This window comes from Petaurus breviceps, unplaced genomic scaffold (genome assembly GCF_028583685.1).
Source record: "Petaurus breviceps papuanus isolate PSGF00001 unplaced genomic scaffold, PetGlider_PUasm1.0 37, whole genome shotgun sequence".
NCBI lineage: Eukaryota > Metazoa > Chordata > Mammalia > Diprotodontia > Petauridae > Petaurus > Petaurus breviceps.
The window spans coordinates 57,042,652-57,061,924 of NW_027186296.1; positions in this window are offsets into that span (position 1 = coordinate 57,042,652).

Below are 19,273 nucleotides of genomic sequence, written 5' to 3' on the forward strand. Positions count from 1 at the left end.
GGCTCTAAGGATATATAGTTGTAATTTCTAGAGTGACTGCACTCCTTTTTAAGAAATTGTTTTGTCAGATCAGAGCTTTAAGCTTACCTTCCCTGTTTCAAAAATGCATGCTCCTTAACAAACATGATTTTAATTCAATAAAATTCAACAACATTTACCACCTACTATGCTCAAGGTCCTATAGTAGATAATGAATATACAAGGAAAACATGAAACAAGGAACTTACATACTATTATAGAGATACAATATGTATCTTACATACACACCTAAATATGATCATACTAGATAAACATAAAATCTCAGGAGGGAGGAAATTGGAAGTATCAGGAGAGGTATTATAGCATAGGTAGTAGGTCCTGAGCTAAGTTTTGAAGGCTATAGATTCCAAGAGGAAGAGACAAAGAAGTTCTAACATGTTCTAGTCATGACTGCAAAGACATAGAAGGAAGAAATGGAATATCCTCTACCAGGAATAGCAGTTTATTTAAAGTGTGGAGTGTGCAAGGATTAATAATTTTGGAGAGGCAAGATGGCACCACAATTGTCAAGCTTTTAATTGTGAAAGTAGAGAAGTTTGTATTATAACCTAGCAGTAATAGGAGCCATTAATGATTACAAATCAGGGGGATAAAATGGCCACCTATGCCTTAGGAAGATTATTTTGTTAACTGTATGGAAGATGAATTTGAGAAGGAAGAGACTGGAAACAGAAAGATGATTTAGATGGTTGTTGCTATCAGGTGAAAAGTGAACAATCACTACCTGCAATAAATTTAAATTTAAAGAGGAAATCAACAAGTACACACACACACACACACACACACACACACACACACACACACACACATATATATGGAGTTTGATGAACTGGAATACCAGAGCTTTTGAAAGGCTATCACCAAGTTTATTAAAGACACTAACTATAAAAGCAGGGGTAGGAGTGGAGAGAAAGTTAGGAATAGAACCAAGGTATATTCCAGAACTAATAACATGAAAGTGAGGTTAATTAGAGACTAAACTTTTGTTAGGAATATGAAAATAATTCTTTTCCCTCCCACATTCATTGCCTTTTTGTTCACTGCAATAACCTTTATTTAGTTAGTTTTTAGTTCTTGTCTGGTCATGATCTACAAACCGTCATTAGATCATGATGCAAGAGGAAGTTTATTAAAGGACTTCATGTCCAAGGCAAGCTTAACCTAAGCTATATTTAATGTTGCTATCTAGACCTGACTTTGACTCACTAACTATCCTGTCTTAATTTCTAGATTCTTTGTCATCCTTAGTTCCTGAAAACTTGCCTAGGTTTCACTTAGTACTGTCTTACCCTCAAGCTTTTGTGCACACCAGAGATCCAGTCCCCTTTGACTTGTTTCCTGAAACACATTATGAAATGTAGAAACTCATGCCTTAATAACTATAATAGCCTGCTGGTGGTCTGCCTGCCTTAAGCCTCTCCCTCTCCAATCCATCCTCCACCTAGCCTTTAAAGTGATTTTCCTAAAAGGCAGATCTGATCATGTTAACTCCCTACTTGATCTCCAGTGACTTCTTATTGCCTCTAGGAACAAATATAAAATGTTCTGTTTGGCTTCAAATCCTTCATAGTCCCCTTCTACCTTTCCAGTCTCCCTATACCTTACTCCCCAATGGGTATTCTTCTCTCCAATGACACTGGCCACCTTGCTGTTCCATGATTGACACTCAAGAAATTTTCTCTGGCTGGCCCCCAAGCCTGAAACACTGTCTCTCCTTCACTCTGACCACTGACCTCCTTAACTTCCTCAAGTCCCAACTAAAATAGTATCTTCTACAGGAAACCTTCCTCAACTCTTCTTAATGCTAGTGTCTTCCCTCTGTTATTTCCAATTTATCCTGTGTACAGCTTGCTTTGTATATATTTGTCTGCATGTTGTCTCCTCAATTACCTATAAGCTCCTTGAGGTCAGGGACTGTTTTTTGTCTCTTTTTGTATCCTCAGCTCTTAGCATAGTGCCTGGTACATAGTAGGTTCTTAGTAAATGTTTATTGATTGATTAATTGCTTCTCCGTTTATATTCAATAGCCCAATTTCCTTGATCCAGTTTTGCATATAGTCTAATTTGAATATTATTTTTACCCCCCAGAGAAAATATATTCTGGAAACAATAACTATAGGGAATAAGTAAAGTAAGCACCACTAATGCACTTGGCCTCATTCTGAAGGTAAAATAAATTTACCAATATATGTATTTTTTCATCTGTTTTTCACTGTGATCCTTTGCCTATTACTATGATCATTTCCACAGAGAGCTCTTAGTTAACTATTGCTGAGATTGGAATCTCAAAAGCAATTCTGACTGAGAGAGCAACATTTCAATTAAACGAATAATCAAATTCAAAATCTTATTTGAATAATTTGAGTTCTTAAATTAAACACACTTTTTTTTGCAAGTAGGCTATAAATTACATTTTCCGCTACATTGGCAGTAAACGGGTAATTAATATCTCAACTTTTCCTTCTCAATGTTGATTTAAAAAATAAAATTAAATAAGCACAGAACATAAATCAGCTCTGCTATCCCAGATTAGATGTGATTGCCCGTCTCTTGTTCATCCCAGTTTCTCCAAAGTGGTTGTCTTCTGTTTAGCATGCACATGAAAAAAGGCAGTTGGAATCATAGAGTTAGCTCTAGACCAGACCTTAGAGATCATCTAGATATAAACTCAATGTTGCAGAATAGGAAACAGATCCATGCAGAGTAGAAGACTGGTTCAAGGTTCCAGAGGTAGTTAATGACAGAGCTTCAATTGAAGCCAGATTTCCTGACTCACTATGCAGTATCTTTTCCTTCAAATTACAAGTTACATATGTGGATGAAATTGAGGAATAACTAAGGTGTGATTCAAAGAATCACAAGCAAAGCTTTAGGAAGGGTACAATTTCTAATCAATCAGAGTTCAAAAATTTTAAATCCAATAGTCATTCGCCCTCCCTCGATATAATCAAGGTACTCCCAAAGTCTTAGAGTGGTTTTTAAGTAATTAATTATCTAAAACCACACTAAGACTTTTGGGACACCCTTTATAGAGACATATTTAATATACTATTTCCAATTGAATCAGTCTAACACTTAGTTTATAGTGAACACAAAAGTTGTATTTTCATAGTAAAAGTACTATAAAATGATGGACTAGTTTATGGTGAACACAGAAGTTATATTTTTATAGTTAAAACATCTGAATTTCAAAAAATATTTCCCAGATTGAGAGCCCATTGTTATAATCTACAAAGTATAGTAACTAGAAATAAATTAGAATTAAAATAAATATAAAATGATGTCAAACTAGATGGCCCTGAAGTTATTTCCATTTTGAAATCTATAATCCCATAATATACATGTTTTTGGATCTCTCTGTGATTTCATCTATGAGTGTCCTTCTTCCCCTGGCATGCAAATCATCTATGATTTCTTATCCTACAGTATACCATTTCTACTTATCTCATTTTCAAAGAGTATCTACCAGCTATGTCAGAGATCTTCTGGTTATTTTAATAGCAAATATACCAATGCAACACTAAGGCTATTTATCTATTTATTATCTCTCATTCTCACTTTATGACTAATGAGTTTCTTTTTCCAATCATACATATCCTTAATGTCTCTTACACTACTTTTATCATGTAACACATTAGAGATAAAATATTACAGCAAGGTAAAAGTACCAGATTTAACTTATACCCACCCTGCCCCTTTCTTTTGCATATATAGATATACAAATATGTGTATACTTATACCCAGCATACATCTTTCTTTTGCATAGACATACACTTTTGAGTGTGTGTGGATGTATGCAAAAAGAAAAAGCGTGGTTGGCATAGGATGGCTATAGTATCATATATATTATGTATACACACACACACATATATATATAATATGTATATTCACACATATACATGCACATGCGTATGCATGTATGCATGTAATTAATACACACACATACCTCTAAGTTAAAAAACAGTTGCAAACTGCAATGCTACATAGGAATTTTTCTCACTGGAATTTTTCTACCTCAGGTGAAACTACAGGTTCAGTCAAAATTTTATATCTCCACAATTCTGGTTAAGATGATGTTTGGGGTAGAGCTAATGGCAGAAATCTTATTAGTTCAAGTTTGACTGAGGGACAAAATGGGGCACTTACAAAGTATTCAACAATTAATTAAAGATCGAATTTGTCCTAACACAGGAAAGACATGCAATAAGATACTGTGGCACTTAGATTCTCTGTATGTGCAGTCCCTTGTTCCCTTATAGTAATGTGTCTGGTCAACGGAGCATGCTAGGGTTACTTGTGAAAAATTCAGAAGTCTGCCAAATTGGGAGGGCATCAAATTCACTTGTGTAGCACATTTCATGCCCTTAAGTGATAAGAAAATTGTGTCAAGAGAGGACTGTGCTAATCAATTCCCAGGAACAGACTTTTTTATTTGTTGTATACAGAAAACTAAATCCTGTTGCAGGGAAACAAGGGAATTCTAAGTCTATCACAAATGGTGTTGAGAAAAGTCCTAGGCTCCTCTTAAGTACACACAAGGTAAAATGTAAAAGGGAACAAGGTAAAATAATGATCAATAAGACTAAAGGGAAAGACTAGAAAGTTGCTCTAGCTAGTCTAGTACTGAATAAGAAATTGCCCAGCATATTATGAGAACCCTGAGCAGAGATGTGCTAGGGTGTCATGAAGTAAGACTGATATACAGGAAGTGGTATTTGAAGGCTTTAGGTGCTCTGAGCAGAGATGCCAAGGTCTGAAGTCATTCCAAGGCCCTTGGAAAATGATGTCTGAAGCCAACAGGATCTTGGTCTCATCCTGTGGGAGTTATAGTGGGGAATGAATGAAGGCCCTGGGAGATTACTATGCAAGGAGATGGGACCGCAACACTCATGGATGCCTTGAGGTCTTCCAAAATGGATTGAGGCCATCACTACTATTTGAGCCATAGAAAAAGACATGGTCAACTTTTAGTGAGTAAGCAACTGGGAAGGAAGATAACACAGTACTCAGTGGGCTGAGCTTGGTATCCTCCAGATACATGAGAGAAGAACAAACTCCACTATCTGATAAGAGTAATAAGAAGCTGTAAGCTTTTTAATCAGGGAACAGAGCCTACTCCTGTTTGTAGAGTGCACAAAAAAAAGGAATAGAGATTGCAATGGATAGTCCACTCATTGGGCCATCAGAAGACAGATGTACTTGGTCTGAGCCACACCCTCCAAGGTAGAAGCAGCAACATGATCCAGATTATAGAGGGAACAGGGTCAAGTAAGATCTGTCTAACCCATCTGTGAGTTAATGAAGGGGAGGAAACTGGCCCAGGTACAAAATCCCAGTCCAGGAGTTCAGACTGGAGATTAAATAAACAACAAAACTCCAAATACAGCAAAGAAATATTGTGAACTAAGAGAAGGTCAACAAAAAAATAAAAAAACAAACAGAGTAATTCCATAATAAGTAGAAGACAAGGCTCAGAGAAAAGAATAACTCAGATGCTAGGACTCCAAGAGAGGATGGAAACAATTAAACAAGAGATAATAAATGAAGTTAGAACTTTTGAGGAAAAACATTGGAAAAAGAATAAATAGCTTAGAACAGAAAACAGAAAGCCTTACCCAAGCAGTAGATCATCTGAAAAGAAAAATGGAAGAAATGGAAGTTGATGATTCAATGAGATGTAAGAAATATTGGAACAAAGTTAAAAGACTAAATTACAAGTAAATTTAAGTTATTCACTATCAAAAACAACTAAACATCCTTCTAGGGGGCAGAGCCAAGATGGCAGAGTAGAGGAAGCAGTAAAGCTAAACTCTCCCAACAACTTTAAAATAATTCCTCAAATTGAATTCTGGAATGGCAGAGCTGTGAGACATTCTTCTAGCCCAAAGACAACTTAAGAGACAAGAAGGAGTGATCTGTGACATGGTGGTGAAGAATGGCGGTTTCAGGAGTTCTCAAGCCAGACACCTAAGGGGATTGGGCAACTGGTCAGAAAGAGATTATACGGGATCCTTGTGCTAATATTGGGTGTAGGGAGCAGACACTTTTTGGCAACTCTATTGCCTATATCCACTTCTAGGTCTCATAGTTCAAGGCAAAAAGAAGCACTTTTGGTCATGAGGGAGCAGGGATCTTGAGGAACTGTTTATTATCCCAAGGGAACAGAAGCCTGAAGTATCAGTGTTCATTGCAATCCCAAGAAATCAAGGGGCTTTCCTAGGTAAGTGTGGACTAGGAGAATAGTGAATACACCTCTCCTGGGAATCACACTTCCTTGAAAGATCCAAAAACCTCCACACCCCTAGAACTAGCTCTGAAAATGGTACAGCAAAAAACAAAACAAAACAAAAACAAACAAACAAAAAACCCAGAAGTTCAGGACACTGCCCCTCACACACCTCAATGCCAGGAACACAGCTCAACTTTAACTTAAAGCTCAAATTTGAGAAATAGCCTGGAAAAGTGAGCAAACAATAACAATAAAAATAACCTGACTCTAAAAGGGTACTGTGGTGGCAGAGAAGATCACAATGCAAACTCAGAAAAATGAAGTCAAAATAGCTATAAGCAAAGCCTCAAAGTAGGAAAAAGTGTATCAGACTCAAGAATTCTTGGAAGGGCTAAAAAATGATTTTCAAAATCACATAAGACTGATAGAGAAAAAAATGGGTAAAGAAATGAAAGTAAGGGTAGAAATTATGAAAAGACAATTACAGCTTCATAAAAAAGGCAAACATAGAAATACTGAAGAAAATAAGTCCTTCAAAAGCAGAATTGGCCAAATGGATAAAGAGATGCAAAAGCTCACTGAAGAAAACAATTCCTTAAAAATTAGAATTGGGCAAGTAGAAGCTAATAACTTCATGAAACATCAAGAAACAATAAAACAAAGTAAAAAGAATAAAAAATAGAAGAAAATATGAAATATCTCATTAAAAAATACCCTGGAAAAGAGATCAAGAAGAGATAATTTAAAAATTATTGGACTCCTTGAAAGCCATGACCAAAAAAAAAAGAGCCTAAACATCATGTTATAAGAAATTATCAAGGAGATAATATCCAATATCCTAGAACCAGAGGTCAAAATGGAAATTGAAAAAATCTTCCAATCACCACATGAAAGAGAACCCAAAATGGACACTCTAGGAATAATATAGCCAAATTCCTGAGCTCCCAGATAAAAGAGAAAGTATTTCAAGTAACAAGAAATAAACTATTAAAATATAGGAAAGCAATAGTCAATTTCACACATATTTAGCAGCTACCACATTAAAAGAACAGTGGATTTGGAGTGTGATATTCTATAAGGCAAAAGATCTAGAATTACAACCAAAAATAACTTATCCAGCAAAACTGAGTATAATCCTTCAAGGTGGAAAAAAATGGATATTTAATGAAGTAGAGGACTTTCAAGCATTCCTCATGAAAAGACCAGAACTGAATAGAAACTCTGACTTTCAAGTACAAGACTCAAGAACAGCACACACACACACACACACACACACACACACACACACTATGAAAGAGAAATCATAAGGGACTCAAGATTAAACTGTTTATATTTATTTTGGGGAAGAAAGTACATATAACTTTGAAGGAGTTATTATTATCCCATTATTAAGGAAGTTAGAACTTTATATAGACAGAGAATATGGGAGTGAGTTAGTTATATAGGGATGACATAAAAAAATGTATTGATGAGAAAAAGTAATGCCTTGAAAGAATGTGAAAGGGAGAGGAAGAGTGGGGAAAATTATCTCACATAAAAGGGTCATGCAAGGAACAGCTTTTACAGTGTGGGGAAAATAGTTGGGAGGGGGTGGGCAGCACCTGAATTTCACTCTCATCTAAATTGGCTCAAAGAGGGAAAATATATATTCACACTATATTGGGCATAAAAATCTACCTTACCCAATGGGGAAATAGAAGAAGAAAACAAGAGAAAAGGAGAGAAGTGATAAAAAGGAGCATGTAAATTAGGGTTCTCTAAGTATACCATGATATCATCTGCAGTCATAGTTTTATTTCCTCATTGCCTATTTTTATTCTTTCAGTTTCTTTTGTCATTTCTTATTGTTATAGATAATATCTAATACAAAATTGAACAGTAGTGTTAATAATGGACATCCCTGTTTCAACCCTGATCTTACTGGCAAGGCTTCAAGTTTATTCCTAGTACAGATAATTCTTACTCTTGGTTTTAGAGACTTCTTATCATTTTAAGAAGGGCTCTATTTATTCCTATGCTTTGTAGTATTTTTAATAGAAACAGATATTTTGCATTGCATTTTGTCAAAAAGCTTTATTTATTTATCTATTTATTTTACCTATTGGTAAATCATATGATTTTTTTATTGCTTTTGTTATTGATATGGTCAATTATACTCAGACTTTTCCTAATATTAAACTAGCCCTGCATTCCTGGTATTGATTCCACCAGGTCATATCGTATGATAATTTGTGATATATTGCTATAACCTCCTTGCTAGTGGGATTTTTTAAACGTTTGTGCATCAATATTAATTAGAGAAAATGGTCTATAGTTTTCTTACTCTGTTTTGCTATCCCTGGTTTAACTATTAACGCCAAATTTGTGACATAAAAGGAATTTGGTAGGACACTACCTATTTTTTTTCTCAAATAGTTTATATAGTATTGGGATTAAATGTTCCTTAAATATTTGGTAAAATTTACTTGTTAATCCATCTGATCCTGAGGCTTTTTTCTTGGGGAGCTCATTTATGACTTGTTCAATTTCTTTTTCTAAGATAAGGTTCTTTTTTTTAAACTATTTCCTCTTCTATTAATTTGGACAGTTTATATTTTTTGTAAATATTCATCCATTTCACTTAGATTGTCAGTTTTACTGGCATATAATTGGGTAAAAATTACTCTTAATGATGGCTTTAATTTCATCTTCATTGATAGTGCATTGACCCTTTTCATTTTTGATACTAGTAATTGGGTTTTCTCACACTACAGTTTTTCAATGACCTTCACTCTCTGAACTTATTAAAACATAATATTTTAGATGCTGTATGAAAGATGACCTGTTTTGCACATTAAGTCTTTTTCTGACATCATATGAAATTACATTTTTTTTTGTGGGGGGGAAGCTGCTAAGTGGCATACTTACCAGCACTGGACCTATAATCAGGAACACCTGAGCTCAAATCCAACCTTAAGAGAAGTACTAGCTGTGTGAGTTAGGGGAAGGAAAATTCTCAATTTCCTCATCTGTAAAATGGGGATAATAATAATATCAACTTCCCGTGGTTGTTGTGAGAATAATGTGCTAGTAATAAATATAGATATATTTCTTTTATTTATAGGTATACCTATATTTATGGATATAATTAAATAGAATAAATACTAGTAATCATGACAATGATGATGGTGTGTAGCAGCAAGCACCCCAAGCGCGTCCTCAGGGTTTGCTGCCCATACAGGTTCTTGGATCTGCTTTGTTAAAGGAAAGCAACTCAAAATGGGTTAACAAGCTTACTTTAATCAGTCAGACATATATCGTTTACCTTGTTCAGGGGAAAAAGGTCAGCACCCCAAACTTCAAAATATACAGACAGAATTATCAAGACAGAGACAGATCAAGTAGACAGCTTTCCAAACTGTCCAAGCATTACATCCATACCCAGTCAACATCTGGGTTTCCACATCTGGGTTTTTCAAAGCCGGGGGACTCTCAACAACGGCTTCCCAGAATTCAGATCAAATCACAGAACACTTCTCAAAGTGAGTCCCAAAACAAAGCTACACATCAGGGCTTATATAGCCTTCTCCTGGCTCAGAGAATGTAACAACCTTATTGACCCACTGGCCAATCAAAAAGTATCTACTGAAAAACAAGCCTCCCTCCCCAGGCTTCTGGTGCACTTTAGCCTAGGGGCAGGGAAGATCTTTAAAATTTACATTCGCATTACATGGTGGTAGTGGTGGTATTAACATTTCTGGTTCACATGAAGATTGCATTCAACTAAAATATCTGGATGAAGTTTTAAAAACTTAATAATCTGCTTAGTTTTACTATGGGAATTTTCACCCATCTTATCTTGTTTAGTTGGTTTTTCAACCCAACTGCAAGATTTTGTACTTATTGAAAACATTTTGTATATTTTACCTAATAAAGCAATTGTAATTTCATTTTTGACTGTTATACAAGTCAGTTATTTCAATATCATGAGTCTTTGAATGATGCATCCATGGCTTCTGGGTATATTGAGAAGGTATAATTAGAAGTACATTGAAGAGAATTATTTATTATTTGTGAGTAAAAGCCAACAAGCTTATTTGCCTACTGTCTCACAGTGATAGTTTGTTTCAGGCTGGACATAATTATACGTTTTAGAGTTAGTATCTGTCCTTCAAAGAACCCAATACTTCCTAATTTCTTACTTTGATCTGCAAGGCTGCCCTACTTAGACTTTTACATCAAAAATTTGGTGATGCTTCCTAATTAAAATACATCAAATCACATTCAGAAATATTAGGGAGGGATTCTGATCATATCCTAGCCATGGCAATTCACGAATGCTGTCTGCTAAGGCACAGAAGGATAAAAATGTGCACCAGTGGAGGGAATACCAACCAACACTACTGAAATCAGATTCTTAACATATTGAAGAAAATATGAATATCTAATTGAAATTTTTATTTTATTTTATACACTTAGTTGGCTTTTCATCTGGCATGCACTTTGAAAGATTACTTTTTATACTCTTACTATATTAGGACATTTCTTCCCAGGAATTGAAAGTAATTCAAAATGCTTGTAAATCACTTAGTTAGCCAAAAGGGTGTGGGGGTGCTTTTTGCAAGGGTAAAGAAAAATGATAAAAGATAATAACAAAAAACAAAAACTAGACACCCCTATTGAGATCCATGATAAAGAATCTCTGATTATCTTATTCACTCTCGCATATTTTTTGTGAAGTGGGTGACAGTATTACCATTTTGGAGAATGAAAAACTATAACACAGAGATAGCAAGTTACTAGATGAAGACAAAGGTGAGGTGTTTTGTTAGAAGTTGATTAAATTAGCAACATCACTTTTGCATAAGATAAAATGCCTTGCATTATATTTGGTCAGATGTCTAGCTAGCCTTTATTGAAGGAAATGAGGCAGGGTCTTAGATATGAAGGATTACAACCCTGTAAAAGAAATGAAAACTTCCTGTTCTGATTCTTAATCTCTCTGAATTTTTCAAGTTCTATTTTGGAAAATGGGCCAAGGAATGAAGGATATCGTCACTTGTTATTGACAGTTCTTCTTGATCTGAAATAATTAATGAGTATAATTTGTGTATTGAACTAGGCTCCCCACTTGCATGATTTTGTCAATGAAAGAAGGGAAATCATATATATGTATATATATACATATATATATATAAAACACATGTAGTAGATTGACTTATCTTTAAAAAAATTGGTGCTGTTATCAGTAGAACTGTCACTTTTTTTATTTATAACTAAAGAGAGTTGAATGAACATCTACAAAATATATAAACATCCTGAAAAACAAGTGAATGAAAGAAATAGTTTTTAAAAATCATCTTCATAGAGTGAAGGATTCTAAATCACAGTGGTAAAATCATATTCAGAAAGTGTGATTATGCAAAAAAATGATAATATCTGTTTTACAATTGGGGGGTATCTTTAATATCAAGCCAACTAGTGTTGTGTTTATACAGCACAAAGTGAAGTAAGGAATTGCCTTTATATGATTAATTTGACCAATTTGCACATAGTTATGGAGTGGAGTGATGGTAGTTTCAAGAGGAATAATATCTAATATGGTATATAGCTTGATAAAAGTAATCAGATAATTGACAAGTCTCCATTCTGAACTGTGAAGGTCTATGTGCAGAATTGTTATATATTTTAGGCTTCAGAAATATACTTGGGCACAACAATGCCACTGCTGGCTGAATCTTCAAAGCATTTGTCAGTTCTGCTAATTACTTTAATTGGTTGTTCAACTATTACTGACTAGCACTGATTGACAGCTAAGCCAGCCAATAAAAGGAAAGGGAGTTAAAAACACTAGGGGATGATGGATGTCTCTTCCTCCTTATAACAGCTACTAATGCAACCAAATTAGGAGATCCTAAAAAGGTGGAGGTCACAGGGGTGGGGAACTTGCAGCCTTGAGGCCACATGTGGCCTTCTAGGACCTTGCTTGTGGCCTTTTGACTGGGTCCAAGTTTTACAGAACACATCCTTTTATTAAGGGGATTTGTTCTGTGAAGTTTGAATTCAGTCAAAGGACTGAAAATGAGGACCTAGAGAGCAACATGTGGCCTTGAGGCCATAGGTTCCCCACCCCTAGTGTAGGATGATACTACATATATACTGCTATTACTGAGAAAAAAAAAAAAAGATACTGAATACTTAACACTGCTACTTACTTGGGATAGGGTAGGAGAAGTAATCTTCAGTTGAAGGCCTGAGTGTCTCTAACTAAGATAAAATCTACACATTCACCAGTGTGGTTAAGGCATTGGTACAAGGTTAGATTGCCATAAAGCCAAAAAATGTTCAGAAAGATTTTCTGGCTTATGAAATATTTGTATCAGAAAAATCATTATCATTATTATATAACCCAACAATACCAAATCTAAACTGGCTTTTCCTGAATGGATGACCTTTAAATAGTCTATTGAGCTAAGTTAGATCCATTAATGTTGTAGAAATGGGGACATTATTAGAACTGGGAGTGTGGGCAAAAGGAATGAGTATATTTCATATTTTTCCATATTTCAAAATTTGAATAATCATGGACTTATCATTTTAAAGAACATTATTATGGTTAAATATTATGAATGCCAAATTTTCTAAGTTGAAATCTGTCAGAATTCATACACTGTACTAAAATCCAAGTGAAGTGGTAACAAAAATCTAGATGTCATCAGTTGACCCCTTTCCCCACTGGAGATTTCTTCTTGGTACTTCCATTTTGTAGAGGGACCCTGGCCTTCCTTCATTCTTTTCCTAGCCCCTGTTCCTGGCTTCCAAGCTTCAAAACCTATCCTGTGTCACTGTTTTAGGCAAGAATTTTTTTCCCCACCTAGGGCCCTCTTGCCCTCGAACATCTAACCATTCCCAATGCTTTCTGAACCTGTAATATCCCTCTGTAAGGCCCACATCCTTCTCCCATTGGTGAACTCTTCTTTGGGGGCCTCCATTTTGTGAAGCCCTTCCAGGGCTGTTTCTGGCTTCCAGACCTCAAAACCATGACTCCTTCACATATGCCCCCTCCTAACTTTTCACCTCCCTTTTATGTATTAAAATGCAAGCTCTTTGAGGCCAGGGATTCATTCTTTTTACTGGTATTTTTATATACAATGCCTGGCATATAGCAAGTGATTAATAAATGCTTATTTCCCTCCTTCCTTCTTTCCAACAATAAATTTCATCAAATGCTGTTATAATTTTCATTTATGAAGGTGGAACAACTCTCTATGATCTTTGAAAAATCATAAAGAAAATGAAGGTTGTCACAGGGCTAGAGATAGGAAAATACAATCCTGATTTTCAAAAGGGTGATAAAAGGATTCTTCAAACTGTAGGCTAATGAGCTTAACTTTGAGGTCTCCTAAAATTCTAGAGCTCATTTAAATTATGGTTTGTAAGCACATAGGGCATTGGTGAAAACTGTGGTTGAACAGCAACATGGTTCACTACTGTTGAACAGAGCAGGAAGTCATCAGGAAAAAAGTCATGTTGGACCAACTTCGTTTTCCTTTTTGAAAAACAATACAGGTAGAAAAATATACTTTAGGTATTATATGCCTCGATTTCAGCAAAGCATATAACAAAGTCCTTTATAAATTTATATTATAAATTTATATATGAACTGGATAATAAAACACTTAGGTAAATTCAGAATCTGTTCAGTAGCCTGTTCATCCTTGAGGGAAATCTCTCTTGCATGACAACTGCTCATGCCCTTGGTGCTGTTCTACACAAAGTTTTATTAAAAAATTTTTTTTTGCTGAAAACCTAGATGATCCATTTTCTAAATTTTCATAATATGTGAAGCTGGGAAAGTCAGTCAATTTATTAATTACAGAATCAGTATCCAACAGTAGTATCCTGATAGCCTAAAACTGATTAATAAAATGAATTGGTTTAAATTTAAATTGCTTTAAAAATTAAAAGTCTGATGATTAGATTTTTTTTCATTGCACAATTCCAAAGTGAGAAAGTTTGGCTAATTAATGCCATATGTGATAAAGAGCTTAATTTTTTTTTCTAGTGGATTGTAATAAAGTGTAAAATGGTAGCCATAATACCTAATGTAACTGTAAGTTTCATTAATAGGTTAATAAGAACCTACTATCTAGAACAAGGGATGTCTTCTATTGATATTTTTAGCCTTGTTTAGACCAACATTGGAGATTTCTATTCAGTTAGGTTTCACATACTCCACAACACTTAGGGTGATTAGAGTACTTAGAATTATTCCATAAAAGGAGAGATTGAAGATAATAGACCTTGTTTATTTTTTAACCTGGAGAAAAAAAAAAAGATTTAGTAGTGACAAGATCACTGCCTTTGAGTATTTAAAGGGCTGTCATGTGGAAAAAAGATTAGACTTCTTTTTTAACTGCTCCATACTCCAGAACTTAGAGCAACAGTTGGAAGCAGTAGAGAAATTTCAAATTCATATAAGGAAAATTCCGTAATTATAAGCGATCAAAAACTGAATGGAATGCCTTTGGAAAACTAATGATAATTTTTACATGTATTTGGGAAATATTTAACTAAAATAAATAATAATAATATATTGAAAAATTGTGAATCCCTTGCAGTCATGGATCATGTCTTTGCCTTTCTTTGTATACACAAAATGTAGAACAGTGGCTAGCACATAGTAAATGTTTAATAAATGCTTGTTGTTGTTATTGATGCTACTTACTTCTTATGTAATCTTGGGCAAGTCACTTTCCTTCTCTACCTCTCTAAGGCCTTTTCTAGATTTAAATCTATGACTACCACAAAGAAGGGTATCTCTATTCAGGGAAAGGCTTGGATTAGATCATCCATAGTCTCTGGTAAATTCAGAATTCCACCATTTGTGATTTTTTGTTGAGAAAAAAAAATTGAAAATGAGTTAATTTTGAGTAACATTCCATTCTTTTAGATTATTGTTGGTACCAGAAATGTCTGTTATATTGTTATACTCATTATTTGCTTTATACACATTGTGTAAGTAATTATTTTGGCTTGGTTTTGTTCATTATGAATAAATTCATGGAAATCTTCCCAATTTTCTTCAAATTCTTCATATTCATCATTCTTCATGGAACAATAATAATCCATTACATTAATATCATGTGATTTCTTCAACTTTTCTCCAATTGTTTGGCACATAATTTATTACCAGCTTGTTTTGCTACTACAAATATCACTTTTATGAATACTTTCTTATATATTGTTCTCTTCTGGCTGTCAATAACCCCATCAAACAATCATTCACTTTCCAAATGTGCCTTTACCTTCTCAAGACCTTGCCTTTGACTAGTATCAATGACAAAAATAGCAACTGCCCTACTCAGTTCTCCAGTCACTTTCCTATGACTTCATAATGACCAGAACTGAGTAGTAGCCATCAGGTTTGACAGATGAAGGGTTTTATGTCATATCTTACATGCATGCCCTGAAAAGACAGTAGGTCCCTCTCCACTTTCTTTTACATGTTCCTACCTTCTAACCTTCTCACATGTTGGGATTCTTCTCTGACTCTAAAGATCATTTTAATTTTGCACATCAAAAATCTTCTTCTCTTTTATGGTTGCGGTATTAAGGAATACTTCATAGGAGAATGAAAAAGTATTCATGAGTTCCTTTACTCATTTCTAGGCAGGAGATCATCCTGCACTTTAAGAATAAATAATAAGCACTGGGATATGGCAGAAAATCTAGCATAATGTAAAGTCAAGCACGAGCAGTTTTCCAGAGGACTGCTGCTGTGAACAGCTTTCAAGGTTCTGATTACATAGTATTGTGAGCTCTCTATTTATTCAATAACAAATCAGAGCAAAACATTCATAGAAAATCAAAATACAGCATTCACAATGTTACAAATTATTGTAGAAAATCAAAATACAACATTCACCATGTCACAATTCAACAAGTTATCATTAAAATGGCCACATAGTTTTCACCAAAGTGGTCACAAAGTTTTAAACAAAGTACATTCATTTAGTCAATCACAAAATCCTTAATTGAATCAAAAAGTACAAAAGTCAAAGTTCTCAACCCCTAGGTCACAGTAAATCATAATCTTAGTCAGTACACAGCAACCAAGTAAAGTCTTCTTTCAGCTTTACTCAAGGCTGGCTCTCAGCTTCCATGGTTCCTCTTCCATGGTCCCAGCTCCAACTGTCACCTGGGTTCAAAGGCAGGCAGCTCCCAGCTCCTTGTCCAGCTCCTTGTCCAGGATCCAGTTCCCATTCCATATGGAAGTGCACAGTGCCCAGTCCACCTCAAGTCCATCACAGTTCCTGTTTCTGGGAAGACAAATCTTTACAGAGCCACAATAATATTCCTGCACATTGCTGGCACCATCATCAATTCACTATCTGCTTGTGAAATCAACTCAGAGCCACCAACAAGGTCTGAGAACTCAATACAAATTACCAACATAGAAATCAACACAGACCCACAAACAAGGTCCAAGAAGTCAGGAAAATCAATAAATTCCTAGTACTTCCAAAACCCTCCTCCAGGACTTTTGTAAATATACAACCAGAAAATTCTCTTTCAGGGCTTCCAGTAAGGTCCCAGGGCTTCTGTACAAAGTATCACAAACAAACATCAACACAGACAGAGCAGACAAACAGAGTGCCAGTATACCACAAGTTTTCTCCTTCTTGACTCTGCCACTATAAGAGTCTTCCTCTAGTTCTGCTGTCTCTAGCCTTGGGCCTCTCCTTATATATGGTCATTAGCTCCTCCCCTTCTTGTTGCAGGAGTTCATGAGTTCTAGGGTTCACAAGTCGTGGGGTTCACAATTCTGTTTCTTAACAGACTTGATACAAGGTTGAAAAGAAACTTGAACTGAACCAAGGCGTTAATTCAATATTTGAAACAAGCTGTGAACTACTTCTGTGCTTGCCATTACATGTGTTCCAGGAAAGTCACTACAAAATGTGGCTGTTCTTCTTACCTTCTGGAAGCAAGGTCCTCAGTCCTTTGTTGTTTCTGCTTGTATCCCTTAGTACAATATTTCTTTTTAAAATGCCCTGCAATGTAGTCTCTCCCCTTTCATTCTGAAGTTGATAGTGATTCTATTAGATGTTCTTCAATTTAGAATTGAAACAATGCAGTGTGAGGGTTTACTTAGTAAAGAAGATTTGGTCCTGCATACTTGAAACAATCCTAACCTGTCAGTTATTTTGGATCCAAAAGAAACGAAAATATAATGAGGGTCTTCAGTTTTCAGCCACTGACCATCCTCAGAGCGCGTGATGTGTATTCTGCCTGCTGCCAGCCCACATGGAAGAGGCTGGCAATTCCTGCTTCTAGAAAGTTACGGCAAATTCAGAAATGAACTTGGTGAGGCAAATGCTATATAGAAATTGCTTTATGTTTAAACCCACTCAACTTAGGGATTGAGGAGGCTTAAGGGACAGTATGCCCCCAAGTGATGGGGGAAATGCTTTGCAACTACTATTCTAGTTACATGTTTGTATAAAATATTCTGTCATAAAAGCTAACTGATGTTAATTTTAAGGAAAGTGGAGTACTAGTCACTGGGGGTTAACATTGGGAAGAACACACTAGGGATACAAATAAGAAAAAGAATGGGGCTCATCCCTCTCAGCATCAAAGAATAGCTCCAGTCCCTCAGAAACATCTCTAGAACCTTAAAGGGATTAGGTATCCTTGCTCTGAGGAATCTGATTCATTAGTGTCACTGGGATTTGGGATGAGGATTTCCAAAACAATATAAAAGTAGCCAAAGGAATGCCAAGTACACCTAATGAACCAGATTAAAGTTTAACAGACAGTTGAAATGTACTCATCTTAATAGTCAGGCCCAGTTAGCCAAAAGTCAAACAATACACAGACAAAATACAGTTTCCCCAAATTCATGTTCTAGAGCATGTAATTCCGAGAAATTTAGCGTACTAATTAAGATCAATTTCATACAACCACAGAATTCCACAATGCTAAAACTGCAAGACAACTCAGAAGAGTATAAGAAATCACTTCTAATCTTGGCTATATTTCTTTTTAATTGAACCAGTTGTATAACCTTGAGCAGGAAATTTATCTACTCTGGATCCCAGTTTTGTTTTATTTTGTTTTTCTGTTAAAATAAGTAAGTTGTACTTAGCCCAGCTCTTCAAAATCATCTAGACCTGCCCCTTGCATTTTCCAGATAAGGAAGCAGACCCAAGGGATTTGCCCAAAGCTATAGAGCTAGTTAATTGGTGGCACAGTTGTCACTAGAACTCAGTTCTCGTGACTTCTCTTATGCTTGGCTTCACTCACTCATATGACTCAGTGAACTAAGAATCAGTTTCCCAAGTGGCATCACATCAACTCTTTTTGACTACAAATTCCTGATGTGGAAGAATCCCTCCCCAAATTTCTGCCTTCTGCCTCCTGGGTCAGTTATTTTACTTGCCACTAGTTATCCTCCATTCAACAAAGGCAACTTTTTTCTCCAACTGCATCTTTGACGGGCATCCTGTACATCTGAACATGACCAAAGACTTAGCAATTCAACCAGGAGGTGCGATGTGACTTTAGAATTGGACTGAAGGTAAAAATCTTGTGATCATCGTATCTAGCTATGCGTTTGCATTATCATTTCATAAGGCAAAACAGAAGGTGACATAAGCCCACTGCCATCCCTTAGTTTTTGACGGAACATATTCATCAAAAAAGCATGCAGTCCCCTGAGCTTGCAGCCATATGCTACGGGAAAATGTCACCAGTTAAAGATGTATTCATTTGCTGTTTTGAAAACTCTGTTTGATATTCATGCATTCCAAGTGTTTTGACCTAGATTTCTGTAGAGGCATTAGATCCAGTACTGTGCAGGAAGCTAGACAGCTGTTGCTTGTGTAGTCAAAGGAAGAATCTAAAGTAAAAAAAAAGAAGAAGAAGAATAAAAAAATGAAAACATTTATTAATGGGTGCCAACATTTTGCACAGCCAATATGTTTAATACTAGATTAACTAATATAAGCATATGGGGAT